Source organism: Pistacia vera, unplaced genomic scaffold, assembly GCF_008641045.1.
Source record: "Pistacia vera cultivar Batoury unplaced genomic scaffold, PisVer_v2 Contig845, whole genome shotgun sequence".
NCBI classification, from domain to species: domain Eukaryota; kingdom Viridiplantae; phylum Streptophyta; class Magnoliopsida; order Sapindales; family Anacardiaceae; genus Pistacia; species Pistacia vera.
In genome coordinates this window covers 233,764-246,758 of record NW_022196718.1, presented here as the reverse complement: position 1 = coordinate 246,758, position 12,995 = coordinate 233,764, and the positions used below count along the sequence as shown (strand labels likewise).

Below are 12,995 nucleotides of genomic sequence, written 5' to 3'. Positions count from 1 at the left end.
TGGATACCATAAATGCAGGGGAGCCTTGTTTAAGGTGTACGTGGGTTGTTAAACCGAGGTCGCCAAATACGCTAGGCAGTTTTTAAGGCGGGTTCTGGTTTCCAGCCGGTATACCCTTAAACTAGGCAGCATTGTGTTCGACTTTGTTTTTTTTTTTTTTTTTTTTTTAACACAACACTAGAATTGAATTGAGGTGATACCTCCTTGTTTTTTAGTTTTTATTATCAACCCCCACATCATTCTTTTTGGTCTCTTCTTCATTTTCTTCTTCCTTAACCCCCAAATAATCCTTTACTCAATTGTACACGCGTTTCGTTCTCGGTTTTGCACTAAGACCGAATTCTCCTAAAGGTACGATAAAGTGTTTAAGGTAAAGGACTTTACAAATCTGTTGTTTTCCGAGAAAAATAAGCACAATTCAAATGGCTCAAATGGGTGATGTGAAAATTCAATCATGGTGGTTGGCTAGAAAGGCTCAAACGTTCCAAAATGCCTAAATCATATCCTCAACCATGTCTAATCCTAAAATTTCGCCTCAAGCATTTCTCAACTAGGTTCTAGAATCCACCAACATTATCAAGACTTTGCCTAATCGCATAAAATGAATCTAGGCATGCCGAAAAAATGAAAATCGTGGTTGAACCACTCAACAAACCTAAATCAGAATCAGTCAATAAACGTAAACTGAAGCAGCTTAACATTTCTAACAATAAAAATTCAACAATCTTAATCTATCATTGATTATACAACTCATCATCGGCAAAACATAAACACTAAAGAAAAATATAACACAAAACTAAGTTTTTTTTTTTTTTTTTTTTTTTTTTGACTTTTAAGGTGTACGCGGCGTTGTTAAACCCGAGGTCGCCAAATTTGCTAGGCAGTGTTTTAAGGCAGTTACTGGTTTCCAGCCAATATACCCTTAAAATAGATTTTACAGTTTAAGGTGTACGCGGCGTTGTTAAACTCGAGGTCGCCAAATACTGCTAGGCAGTAGTTTTTAAGGAGTTAGGTTTCCAGCCAATATACCCTTAAACTCAAAAATCTATCCTCACCCCCAAACTAAATAAACATTGTCCCCAATGTTCCATTAGCTAAGTTAGGAATAGAGACAAACAACAACGGAAAAACAAATGAAAAATAAAAAAGGTACGAAAAGCTCCCTGGTTAAGTCATGAATCGTCGTTCCACAATGTTCAACCGTTCTTCGGACTTTTCATCATCCAAAACTGTCAAAACAAAAACGTGGTGTCCCTTATGTTAGAACGAATTCATAATTATAATGAAAGTATTACAACCTGTCTCGCCTTTTTAACACTAAAAAAAATCAACTAAACAACTAACACAAAAAAAAAAAAAAAAAAAAATCCAAAACCAAATAAAATGAGTTAAAGTTTCAACGGACAAAAAGTAATAAAGTAACAAAACATAACATAAACAGGTGTCCGGTTCAGTCTTCTTCTTCTCTTCCTGCTTCGCTTTTCTTCCTCTTCTTCCTCTGATTCCGGCCAGTCATCTGAGTTCCAGTCACCCACTGATATTTGGAAGTGTCAACATTCAGATCCTTGAAACTTTTCGTTAACCTTTCATGAATGTTCGTGTCCGCTCCATCATCCAATCTGTCGTCTCTTCATGTATTTCATCATCCGCATCATTTCTTGCATCATTGCTTTCGAGATCCTGTGGAGCTGGATGATGTGGCCATGCTCGTTCTCTGCCTCTTCGCCCCTGCGTGGTTGGGCATCTGCCGCTCGGTCAAGACGTTTGTGTAATAGTCGTCACTAGAATGGAGCCGGATAATACGCGGCTCATCATCTGCACCTTGACCCCAGCTTTTTGGCACATGGTAGTGATGAGTGCGGGAAACAGTAGCTTGATCGTCCCTTTTGGGATGCTATCCTGATACTGTGATAAATGATGCTCCCACATCCATACTCTTTCTTGTGGCAATGGAGTACAGCACTAACGCCTTCTCATAAGTCAGTGCTGTAGTGTGCGGCATTAGTTTGGCACAATAAAGTATTGCCATAGCCGAGCCATTGGTGTCAACTGTGGTTCCTTTGAGTGTTTTTTCTGTTTTCTAGACACTTCCCATGCGGCCCCAGGTTTTGCAATGACTGGCAAGATAATATCATCAAAAGTTGATCTTTTGAACTCCACTACTAATCAGTGAAAATTTCAGGCAGGTTAAAGAATTTGTTGATTTCCCTTGCTGAAAATGGCACATCCTCCCTCTGTACAAAAACAATCTCATCTGACTTCGGGGAAGTTGGCATAGAATTCTCTCACAACGGTTCTACTGCCGGCTTTTTAGGGGCACTCATGAACATGTTCCACGTCTACCCCTACTCCATTCCACTGATTGTTTTGCTGTCATCCACGTTCAGGGATGAAGCCCTTATCCTTTTGTATGATCACCTCCTCATAACGTTTTCGGGCTGCCTCGTTCACAAACCGGTTGTCTACTTTCTTCCCCTTGCCTGTATGCTAATTTTCGGAGCCATTGATTCACTGAAATTCAATCCAAACTATTAACATCAATGAATTAGCCCTATAAAACATAGCCATGTCCATCCTGCAAACAATTCACACTTCCAAAATTTTCAATTCAACCCCCAAACTACGATTTTTCTATTTTAAGGTGTACGCGGCGTTGTTATACCAGAGGTTGCAAGTACTGCAGGCAGTTTTTAAGGCGGGTTCTGGTTTCCAGCCAATATACCCTTAAAAGAGATTCCACAACACAATTTCAAAACAATCACACTTCTAAAAATTCACATTCCACCCCCAAACTACGATTTTTCAATTCAACACAAATACTCCAAATAATCAATAACTACACTTCTAACAATCAATTGGCATATAAACTTCTCAATATGAATCATATCACAACTCAACAACCCAAAATATCTCAAGTTAAAAGTTCACTAATTTCTAGATCTACGAATATAGACTAAAAATTTTCCAAAATAAAGCTTTGGGTTTTCGAAATCTTACCAATATGAAGTCGTTTGCACCACCAATTGACCCAGAAACGATCCAAACAAGAAAACCCCAAATTCTTGATCCAAAATTTTGTGAAATTTTTGTGAAAATTGTTGTTGAAATGGGTTGATTTGGTGTTTAGGAATGATGTGGAGTGATTATTTGGTTGGAAAAGTAAATAGAAGTGAAAGATTGAAAGATTGAAAATTTGCTCTCAACTCATAATGCAAGGCGGCGTGAAAAATGAAGGAGAAAAGTTGGTATTTATAGAAAAGGTGCTTCGCCGCGGCGAAGAAACATCTTCGCCGCGGCGAAGTTCATACATTAACCCTAGAATTTTCCCAGGTTTCGCCGCGGCGAAGAAAATTTCTTCGCCGGGGCGAAAACTTCCTGAGAGTTAAGGCTAACTTCGCCTCGGCGAAGAAATTTTCATCGCCGCGGCGAAATGCCTTAGCCAATTTTTCGAAATTTTACCTTTTACTTCGCGCGGCGAAAACAATAATTTCGCGCGGCGAAACTCTCCATAGCAAACCTGTCATCTTCATGTCTCTCGCCGCGGCGAAGTAATGTTCTTCGCCCGGCGAAGTCTGAAAATTTTTGATACCTTCCTTTGCTCTAGACTTCACTGAAACACTTAAAAAAAATCATCAAATTTTATACATACATAATGAAATACGAAAATTCAAACAAACAAAAGTTAAAATCAAAAAGTTAAAACGCTTTGGTTGCCTCCCAAGAAGCGCTTGTTTATAGTCGAAGCTTGACTCTTTTCATCCTTTACGTTGGGATGTCCAGCCGGATTGGATGAACTTGCAACTCATCACCCCCTCAACGTATGGCTTCAACCTGTCCATTAACCGTGAAAGTGCCCTTTTCTCATGTGTGACTTCCACTGCTCCGGATGCATGTATCCTTGTTATGTGAATGGTCCGGACCATCTAGACTTAAGTTTTCCGGGGAAAAGCCTAAGTCTAGAGTTGAACAACAACACTTTCTGCCCAACTTCAAAAGCCTTTACGGATGTGCTTGTCGTGCCACCTTTTTGTTTTCTCTTTATAGTTCCGGGCATTTTCATATGCTTCCAGACGAAACTCATCCAGCTCGTTCAAAGTCAGCATTCTCTCCTCTCCCGCGGCTTTTAAATCCATTTCAACTGTTGACAGCCCAATATGCTTTGTGTTCAAGTTCACGGCAAGTGGCATGCTTCCCATACACCAATCTGAACGGAGACATACCAATGGGGTTTGAATGCAGTGCGATAAGCCCATAAAGCATCATCCAGCTTCCGTGACCAATCCTTCCTCGAAGCATTGACTGTTTCTCTAAAATCCCTTTCAGTTCTCTATTTGACAGTTCTACTTGCCCGCTTGTTTGTGGATGATAGGGTGTTGCCACTCTAGTGTCACTCCATCCTACTCAGCAATGCATCCATTTGCCTATTGCAAAAATGCGTTCCTCATCACTAATTATTGCTCGTGGTACTCCAAACTTTGAGAAAATATTCTTTCTCACAAAATTAATCACCACCCTAGCATATTAGTTGGCAATGCAACTGCCTCAACCCATTTAGACACATAGTCCACAGCTACCAATATAAACGTGTTCCCATAGGAACTTGGGAAAGGACCCATGAAATCAATCCCCCAAACGTCAAAAATTTCCACCACCAGGATGTTGTTCAACGGCATCTATCTCTTTTTGAATATCCCCATCCGTTGACATTGGTCACACTCCTGGATCATCCGGAAGGAATCCTTAAAGAGGGTTGACCAGTAAAACCCAGATTGTAGCACCTTCGCGCTGTTCTAGCTCCCCCGAAATGGCCACCCACTTCCTTCTCATGACAATGTCTTAGAATGCTCTCCATTTCTTCCTCCGGGACGCATCTCCGTATCATTGGTCAGTACAGTGTCTGTACAGAAATGGCTCTTCCAAAAAAAGTATTTTAAATCAGAGAAAAATTTTCTCTTCTGTTGAAATGTCATACCACTTGGGAGCACCCTTGATGATAGATAATTTGCAAAGTCCGCATACCATGGTGCTTCGTCCACTCTCATCAGCTTTTCATCCGGAAATGTTTCCGAAATTGGCATTTCCACCTCATCTCCCTTGTTTGGTCTCTCAATTCTGACAAATGATCCGCTACTACATTTTCTGACCCCTTTTGTCCCGAATCTCCAACTCAAACTCTTGAATGTAGATAGAATCCATTTATCAACCGGGTTTTGCTTCTTGCTTCGCCAATAGGTGTCGAGTGCTGAATGGTCCGTGTAAACGATTACCTTCGCACCTAAAAGGTAAGAACGAAACTTGTCAAAGCAAACACCACAGCCAATAGTTTTTTCAGTGGGTGTGTAATTCAGTTGTGCATCAACAAGTGTTTGCTAGCATACTGAATCATGCAACACTTTATTTTTCTCTGCCCTAATACTACCCCTAAAGCAAATCACTAGCATCACACATAAGTTCAAAGGCAGTCCCCAACAGGAATTGCAATAATGGGCGCAGAAACTAGCAATTTCTTTAAAGTTAGGAAAGCATGCATGCAATCATCATCAAATAAAAAACAACATCTTTATTTAATAGATTGCAAAGGGGTTTAGAGATCTTAGAAAAATCCTTTATGAAGCGTCTGTAAAACCCGCATGCCCCAAAAAGCTTCGGACTGCTTTGACATTTGATGGCGGTGGTAGCTTCTAATACTTCTGTCTTCGCCCGATCAACTTCAATCCCATCCTTGGAATCCTATGCCCAAGCACATCCCCTCTTGGACCATGAAGTGACATTTCTCCCAGTTCAGCACCAAATTTGTTCCTTGCATCGCTGCAACAACAAGAGACAGATTTGTTAGACAATTATCAAAAGATGACCCAAAAACTGAGAAGTCATCCATGAAGACTTCTATGAATCTTTCCACCATGTCTCCAAAGATTGACATCATGCATCTTTGGAATGTTGCTGGTGCATTGCATAACCCAAATGGCATTCTTCGGTAAGCAAAGGTGCCGTAGGGGCAAGTGAAGGTTGTTTCTCTTGACCTCCGGAGCGATGGCAATTTGTGTATATCCTGAATAGCCATCCAGGAAACCGTAATATGCATGTCCTGCCAACCTCTCCAACATCTGATCGATCAGATTTACGAAATCAATGCACACTCTCCAACGTTACCGTCCTCGTTGGAATCAACTCATTACTCTCATTCTTCACGACGGTAATCCCTCCTTTCTTTGGAACAACTTGTACCGGGCTCACCCATGGACTGTCGGAAATCGGATAGATGATCCTCGCATCTAAAAGTTTCACCACCTCATTTCTCACAACTTCCTTCATTGAAGGATTCAATCTCCATTGTGGTTGTACCCTCGGCTTAAAGTCATCCTCCATGAGAATCTTATGCATGCAAAATGAGGGTGAGATACCTCTAATGTCCGTGATGGTCCATCCAATAGCCAGTCTATGTTCTCTCAACACTCTAATCAACTTCTCTTCCTCTAAGGCACTCAAATCTGCACTAATGATCACCGGAAAAGTATCTGAATCTCCAAGATAGACATATTTGAGGTGAGGTGGTAAAGGTTTCAGTTCAAGCTTTGGAGCTTCTTTATTATTTTCCTTTGCCTTCTCTTTGTCAAAGTCAAATTCCTCAATTCTGCATCTTGACTCTCCTCAATTGGTTGGAGTGCTTCTAACATTCTAGCACAATCGTTCCTCGCTGAGTCTTCAACCTCTACTGTTTTCGATTTTGCTATACACGCTTCTAGAGGCAATTCTAGACTGTTTTCTTCTATGGACTCCACAATGAGTTCATCCACACGTCCACACTAAAACATGAATCCGCTTCCGACGGAAACTTCATCGCATCAAACACATTAAAAGTTACTGTTTCATCCTGAACCCTTAACAGCAACTTTCCTTCCTGTACATCAATTAAGGCTCTCCCCGTGGCCAAGAATGGTCGGCCCAAATGAGAGGAATCTCCTTATCCTCTTCCATGTAGCACTACAAAGTCCGCTGGAAATATTATTTTCCCCGCCTTCACTAAAACATCTTCAACTATCCCCCTCGGGTGCTTTATCGACCGATCCGTTAGTTGCAACGACATTGTCGTTGGCTTCACTTCTCCAATCCCTAATCTCCTGAAAACAGAAAAAAAGGCATCAAATTTATACTAGCTCCTAAATCACAAAGCACACGATCAAAAGTAATATCCCCTATAACACAAGGAATAGTAAAACTCCCTGGATCTTTGAGCTTTGGGGGTAATTTCTTCTGGAGGATTGCACTACACTCTTCCGTTAGCATCACCGTTTCCTCATCTTCTAATTCCTCTTGTTCGAAAGTATCTCCTTCAGGAACTTCGCATAGCTCGGCATTTGCTGTATTTTATCTGCAAAAGGGATGTTAATATGCAATTTTTTAAAAATTTCAATGAATTTCGAAAATTGCTTATCCTGTTCTTCTTCTTCAATCTCTGAGGAAAAGGCACGGTGGAGTTGATGAGCTAATTCTGGTGGTATCTCGGGAATGGCAATTTCTCCTTCTTCTTTTGCTTTTCATCCTTTCTTGTTCTCTTTCCCTATCACCCCTGATTCTCTTCACAATTCATCTCTTCATCAATTTTCTCTTCAAACTCTTCCTTTTCGGGTTGCTCCCTTTTTTCGTAGACTGGCCCACTTCTTCCAAAACCGTTCCACTTCTCAAAATGATGGCATTTGCTTGTTCACGTGGGTTGGTCACTGTGTTGCTAGGTAGAGAACCCTGTGGTCTATCATTCAACTTCTCGGCCAATTGGCCCATCTGTACCTCAAGATTCCGAATGGACGCCCCTTGGTTTCTAAAGTTTGTCCTCGTCTCATTCATGAACCCTGTAGACTCTTGCATGAATTTACCGAACAAATCCTCAACTTCGAACTCTTGGATCTCCCGGTTGATTGGTCACCCCTGGCTGGTTATTTGGAACTTGCCTCTGGTTGCATGGTTACCCTGTTGGTTTTGATTTCCCCAAGCCAGATTCGGATGATGTCTCCACCCTGGATTGTATGTGTTGTTGGAGAACGGATTGTTCGGCTGTCTTTGATTTCCGCCAAGTAATTTACTTGCCCGTTGATGAAAGACGACGGTGCAAATGTGTTTCCGACTTGGCACTTGCTGCTCACATAGTTTTTTCCTGCACAAAAATCACATGTTAGTGAGGTGCTTGTATAGAATTTACCTGCATAGTTCCCAGTTTTTTGGAGTGCAGTGAGTTGGGCTGAGATGGCTGTGAAAGCATAACTTCATGAAGACCCGAAGTTCCTCGTTGTTACTCTCTCATTCGGTCTTTGATAGTTGTTGCTTGCCAAAACCTCAAGCAACTCATAGCCTTTTTAGGTGTCTTATTCTGCAAAGCTCCTCCTGAAGCTGCATCCACCAGGTTTGCACGTTACCCATCAAACCATTATAGAATGTTTGGACTTGAAGCCAAACTGGCAAACCATGATGTGGGCACTTCCTCATCAATTCCTTGTATCTTTCCCAAGCCTCGTACAACGACTCGGCATCATGTATAAATTGTGTGATATCATTTCTCAACTTCGCTGACTTAGCTGGAGGAAAGAACTTGGTCAGAATTTTTGCCAAATCATTCATGTTGTAATCGTTCCCGGTGGCAATGCCATTAACCACCCCTTTGCTTTATCTCCCAATGAGAATGGGAAAACGCAGCCTAATAGCATCATCCGACACTCCATTCGACTGAAGGTGTCGCAAATTTCCAGGAAATTTGCAATGTGCTGATTCGGATCTTCCTTAAATCACCGTTGAATCTTACCGACTGCTGGATCATCTGGATGATAGCTGGCTTGATCTCGAAGTGTGTTAGCTTGTACTGTAGGTCTCGTAATACTTGACCCACTTCCGTTCACTGTGGGAACTGAAAATTCCGTGTCCTATTTTCTGGTTCAGCCATTTCAACTACAACTTCTTCCGTTTCTGCAGTAAGTGTATCTCTTTTCTTCTCTCTCTGTTTAGTCTTCTTACAGTCCTCTCCAGCTCAAGGTCAACAGGAACCACTGGTTGACGTCTGCTCTTCGCATAAACAGAAAGAACACAAGTGAAGAAAAGTGAAATTACAACTCAAACAAAAATTAAAAACAAAAACAAAAACTTCATCTAGTTAAACTCAAGGAGAACTCAATGTTAACTTAAAAACAGTCCCCGGCAACGGCGCCAAAAACTTGATGCGTGTTTACTACAACATGCAAAACTAGCAAGTGCACTAGTCGCTCAAGTATAGAGGGATGGGTAGGATATCGTTCCCACGAGGACTGGTAGCAAGCACTAAGTCCCTAACGTTAACAAGTTGAAGCAACCGAAAATCTTGGATTGTGGGAGCAATTTGTAATTGAAAGAAAACAAATAAATCTAACAAGTAATTAATCCTAAAGGAAAACAAATGGAACACAAAGATTCAATTTAAGTAAAACGGGTAGGGTTTTGACTTCGTTCGGATTATTTATGGGTTATACCTAAAAGTTACACTATTTTCACATTCACATGCCATGGTTGTAAATCGGATTCACTACTATGATAACATACCCTCTCGGCTATGTTTTCATTTATCATTATTAACATTCCGCACCCAACAATTTGAAGGTTAACAATTCTAAATCATGAAGCCAAGAATCCTAAATTGATTCATTAATTCTTGAATCTATCTCTAGCATCCATACTATAATGGTTATTACCCATGAAGCTAACTGAATTATTTCTCAATTCATCATGTTCATCCCATACAACAATTAATTTCAGAGTAACACACAACACAGCTTATTCACATGGAAATAGCACAATCACATACTCAACCCATTCCAAATCCAAACTACAATCAAAACCCTAACCCATAGAAGATTAGTTCATAGCTAATTTAACAGAATAAAAACGGAAATAAAAGTAAACAGAATAAACATAATGAAACTGAGATGAAAGAATAGAATCTCCCCAAAAGATGATCCTCAGTCAAAATGAACCTTCTCCTTCACAATCCGAAAAACTCTAGCTTTCTCTCTAAGGAAAATGTAAAAAAAACGGCTAAACCTAACAGCTGGGGACCCTTTCCAGAAAGTTTTTCTTTTTCTTTATACCTAGTCCTAAAACCCAGTCCAAAACACGCACACACGAAACTGTGCGTTTACAAAACTGTAAATTTTGACTTTCGCCGCGGCGAAGAATGAAAAAAAACCAAAATCGAATCTGCCTAACTTCGCGCGGCGAAGACAATTTCTTCGCGGGGCGAAGCTCCTTCACAAAGTTCTGAAATTTACAGAACTGCCACTCTGCTTGCCTCTTCGTCGATTCTTCGATTTTCGACTCTTCACCTGGAAACAAGCTTCATCGTGCATTGTCCTACTCCAGAGCTCTCCTATCTTCTGAAATCCTTCAATTCTGAGTCAAAACTGCCAATTTGCCTTTATTTGCTAAAAGAGTCCATTTTAACCTGAAACACGAAAAAGTAGAGAATTACGCACCAATTCAGGTAAAAATGCACTAGAAAGTATCTGAAATCCGACAAAAAGATCATATAAAAACTGTAAATTTACGGATTATCAACTACCCCCAAACTAAAGAGATGCTCGTCCCCGAGCATACAGTACCAAAATAACGAAAACGAAGACATAACGAAAAACAAAAATACGTAAACATGCACACAAAATGAAAAACCAAATAAACGAATTCAAATGCTACAACGAATTGCCTAGACATTGCACATATCTCACAAATTGTTGAAAGTTATTATCAGGAAATGTTCGACATTCCAAGAAGTAATAAGCTATATCGACTGTCTCCTCAATCGGTCCATCAAGTAGGTAATCCCACTTCAATCCCCATTCCAACTTCCGGATTATTTTATGCAAAAATTGTAAAGTTCATCAAATGGTGGCAGACTCCATAAGCCTAATATCGAACTGCTCTCCACTAATGAGGACTAAACACAGATGAGAATCAAAGGTCTTTAAAGGCTTGTAATGTTAGGCTCGGTTCACGGGCTCCAATAAAAGGATAGGGAACAAAGTAGAGAACTCGGTTGTCCTAAGCAAAACTCAAATCACATCCAGTGCCAGGGTTCCGGGACCAACAGAGGCAAGGACAATTTGGTGGCAAACAATCAATCAGTGGAAATTCTGGTGGAAACCAGCAACAGTTGTGTAACCAGTGTGGCCGACTCATGCGGGGCAATGTTGGGGAGTGACCCCAGTTTGTTATCATTGTGGACAGCCTGGGCATTTTAAAAGGGAGTGCCCTAGTTTATCGGTGTATCGCAGAGGACCATCCAACAGCGCTTTCAGGAGAGGGTAGTCGTGTTCAGGGACAGCAGAGGTCCCAACCTATAGAAGGTCCACTACAGGCAGCAGAGGCGAGTCTAGTACTGATCGTGGTAGCTGAGGTAGACAGAGGGATCTGGACAACCTTATACTCAGGCTCGAGTTTTTGCCATGACCCAGCAAGAGGCCAGGCTACCCCCGAGGTGGTGACTGGTATGTTATTTTACTTGCCATGAAGCCCGTGTTTTGATTGACCCTGGTTCCACTCATCTTTCATATCATATGCATTTGCGAATATTCAGATCGTGTTTTAGAACCCTTGGAGTATAAATTAGTTGTGGCTACCCCCGTTGGCGAGACCTTATTAGCAGAGTATGGGTTTAATGGTTGTGGATAATGGTTGATGGGTATGATTGGAGGCAGACCTGATTCTGTTGAACCTACATGATTTTGATGTGATTTTAGGCATGGACTGGTTAGCCATCCTAGAGGCTACAGTGATTGTTTTCGAAGGAGATCACTTTTAGAAAGCCCAATATACCAGAGTTAGTGTTTTGCGGAGAACGACGAGTACTTCCCTCGTTTTGATTTCAGCCATGACTTCTAGGAAATATCTCCGGCAGGGATGTTAGGGACTTGGCACATGTAAGGATATGCAGGCAGATGGATGTAGATGGAAGATATTCCGGTGGTTAAGACTTCCCAGATGTATTTCCTGAAGATCTGGGACACCTGCGGAAAGGAGATCAATTTTACTATTGAGCTTGTGCCTGGTGCGGTTCCAGTTTCTAAGGCCCCATATAGGATGGCACCCCTAGAGTTGAAGGAATTGAAGATTCAACTACAAGAACTGGTGGACAAGGGTTTTATCCGACCGAGTGTGTCTCCGTGGGGAGCGGTGGTGTTGTTTGTGAAAAAGAAGGAGTGGGACTTTGAGATTATGTATTGACTACATGCAGTTGAATAAGATGACAGTGCGCAAAAATATCCACTGCCACGTATTGATGATTTATTTGACTAGTTACAAGGTTCCAAGGTTTTCTCTAAGATAGATCTAAGGTCAGGGATCATCAACTGAGGATCAAGGAGTCTGAATCCCTAGGACAGCTTTTCGAACCCGTTAGGGCATTATGAATTTTTGGTGATGCCGTTTGGTTTGACAATGCCCCAGAGTTTCATGGATCTGATGAATAGGGTGTTCCGTCCTTTTCTAGACCATTTTGTGGTAGTATTTATTGATGATTTTGGTTTATTCACGAAGTGAAAGCGGAGCATGCAGAACACCTCAGGATGGTTTTACAGACACCCGTGATCAACGATTATATGCCAAGTTTAGTAGTGGCAATTGGCTACGAGAGTCACATTTCTTGGGCATGTTATTTCAGTTGAGGGTGTTTAGTGACCCACAGAAAGTGGAAGCAGTTTTGAATGGGAGAGACCTACCAGTGTTACCGAGATTAGGAGTTTTCTAGGATTGGCAAGGTACTATAGGAGGTTTGTGGAAGGGTTTTCCAAGATTGCCACCCGTTGACTAGGTTAACTCGGAAAGGTCTGAAGTTTATTGGTCCATGATGGAGCAGAGTTTCAAGAATTAAAGCGGAGATTAACAACGGCTCCTATCCTCACTTTGCCCTCAGGGTGGAGGGATTTGAAATTTATAGTGTGCATCTAAACAAGGGTTAGGTGCGTGCTAATGCAGAAAGGGAGGGT

The 12,995-nt window shown here is 41.3% G+C and overlaps 1 non-coding gene across 1 annotated transcript; it reads left to right on the top strand.

The window, feature by feature from the left end:
* Window positions 1-8,455: 8,455 nt before the first annotated feature.
* On the top strand, window positions 8,456-8,559 carry LOC116118466. The gene has a single exon (XR_004126158.1). It is a non-coding gene; the product is annotated as a small nucleolar RNA R71 (small nucleolar RNA).
* Window positions 8,560-12,995: the final 4,436 nt, after the last annotated feature.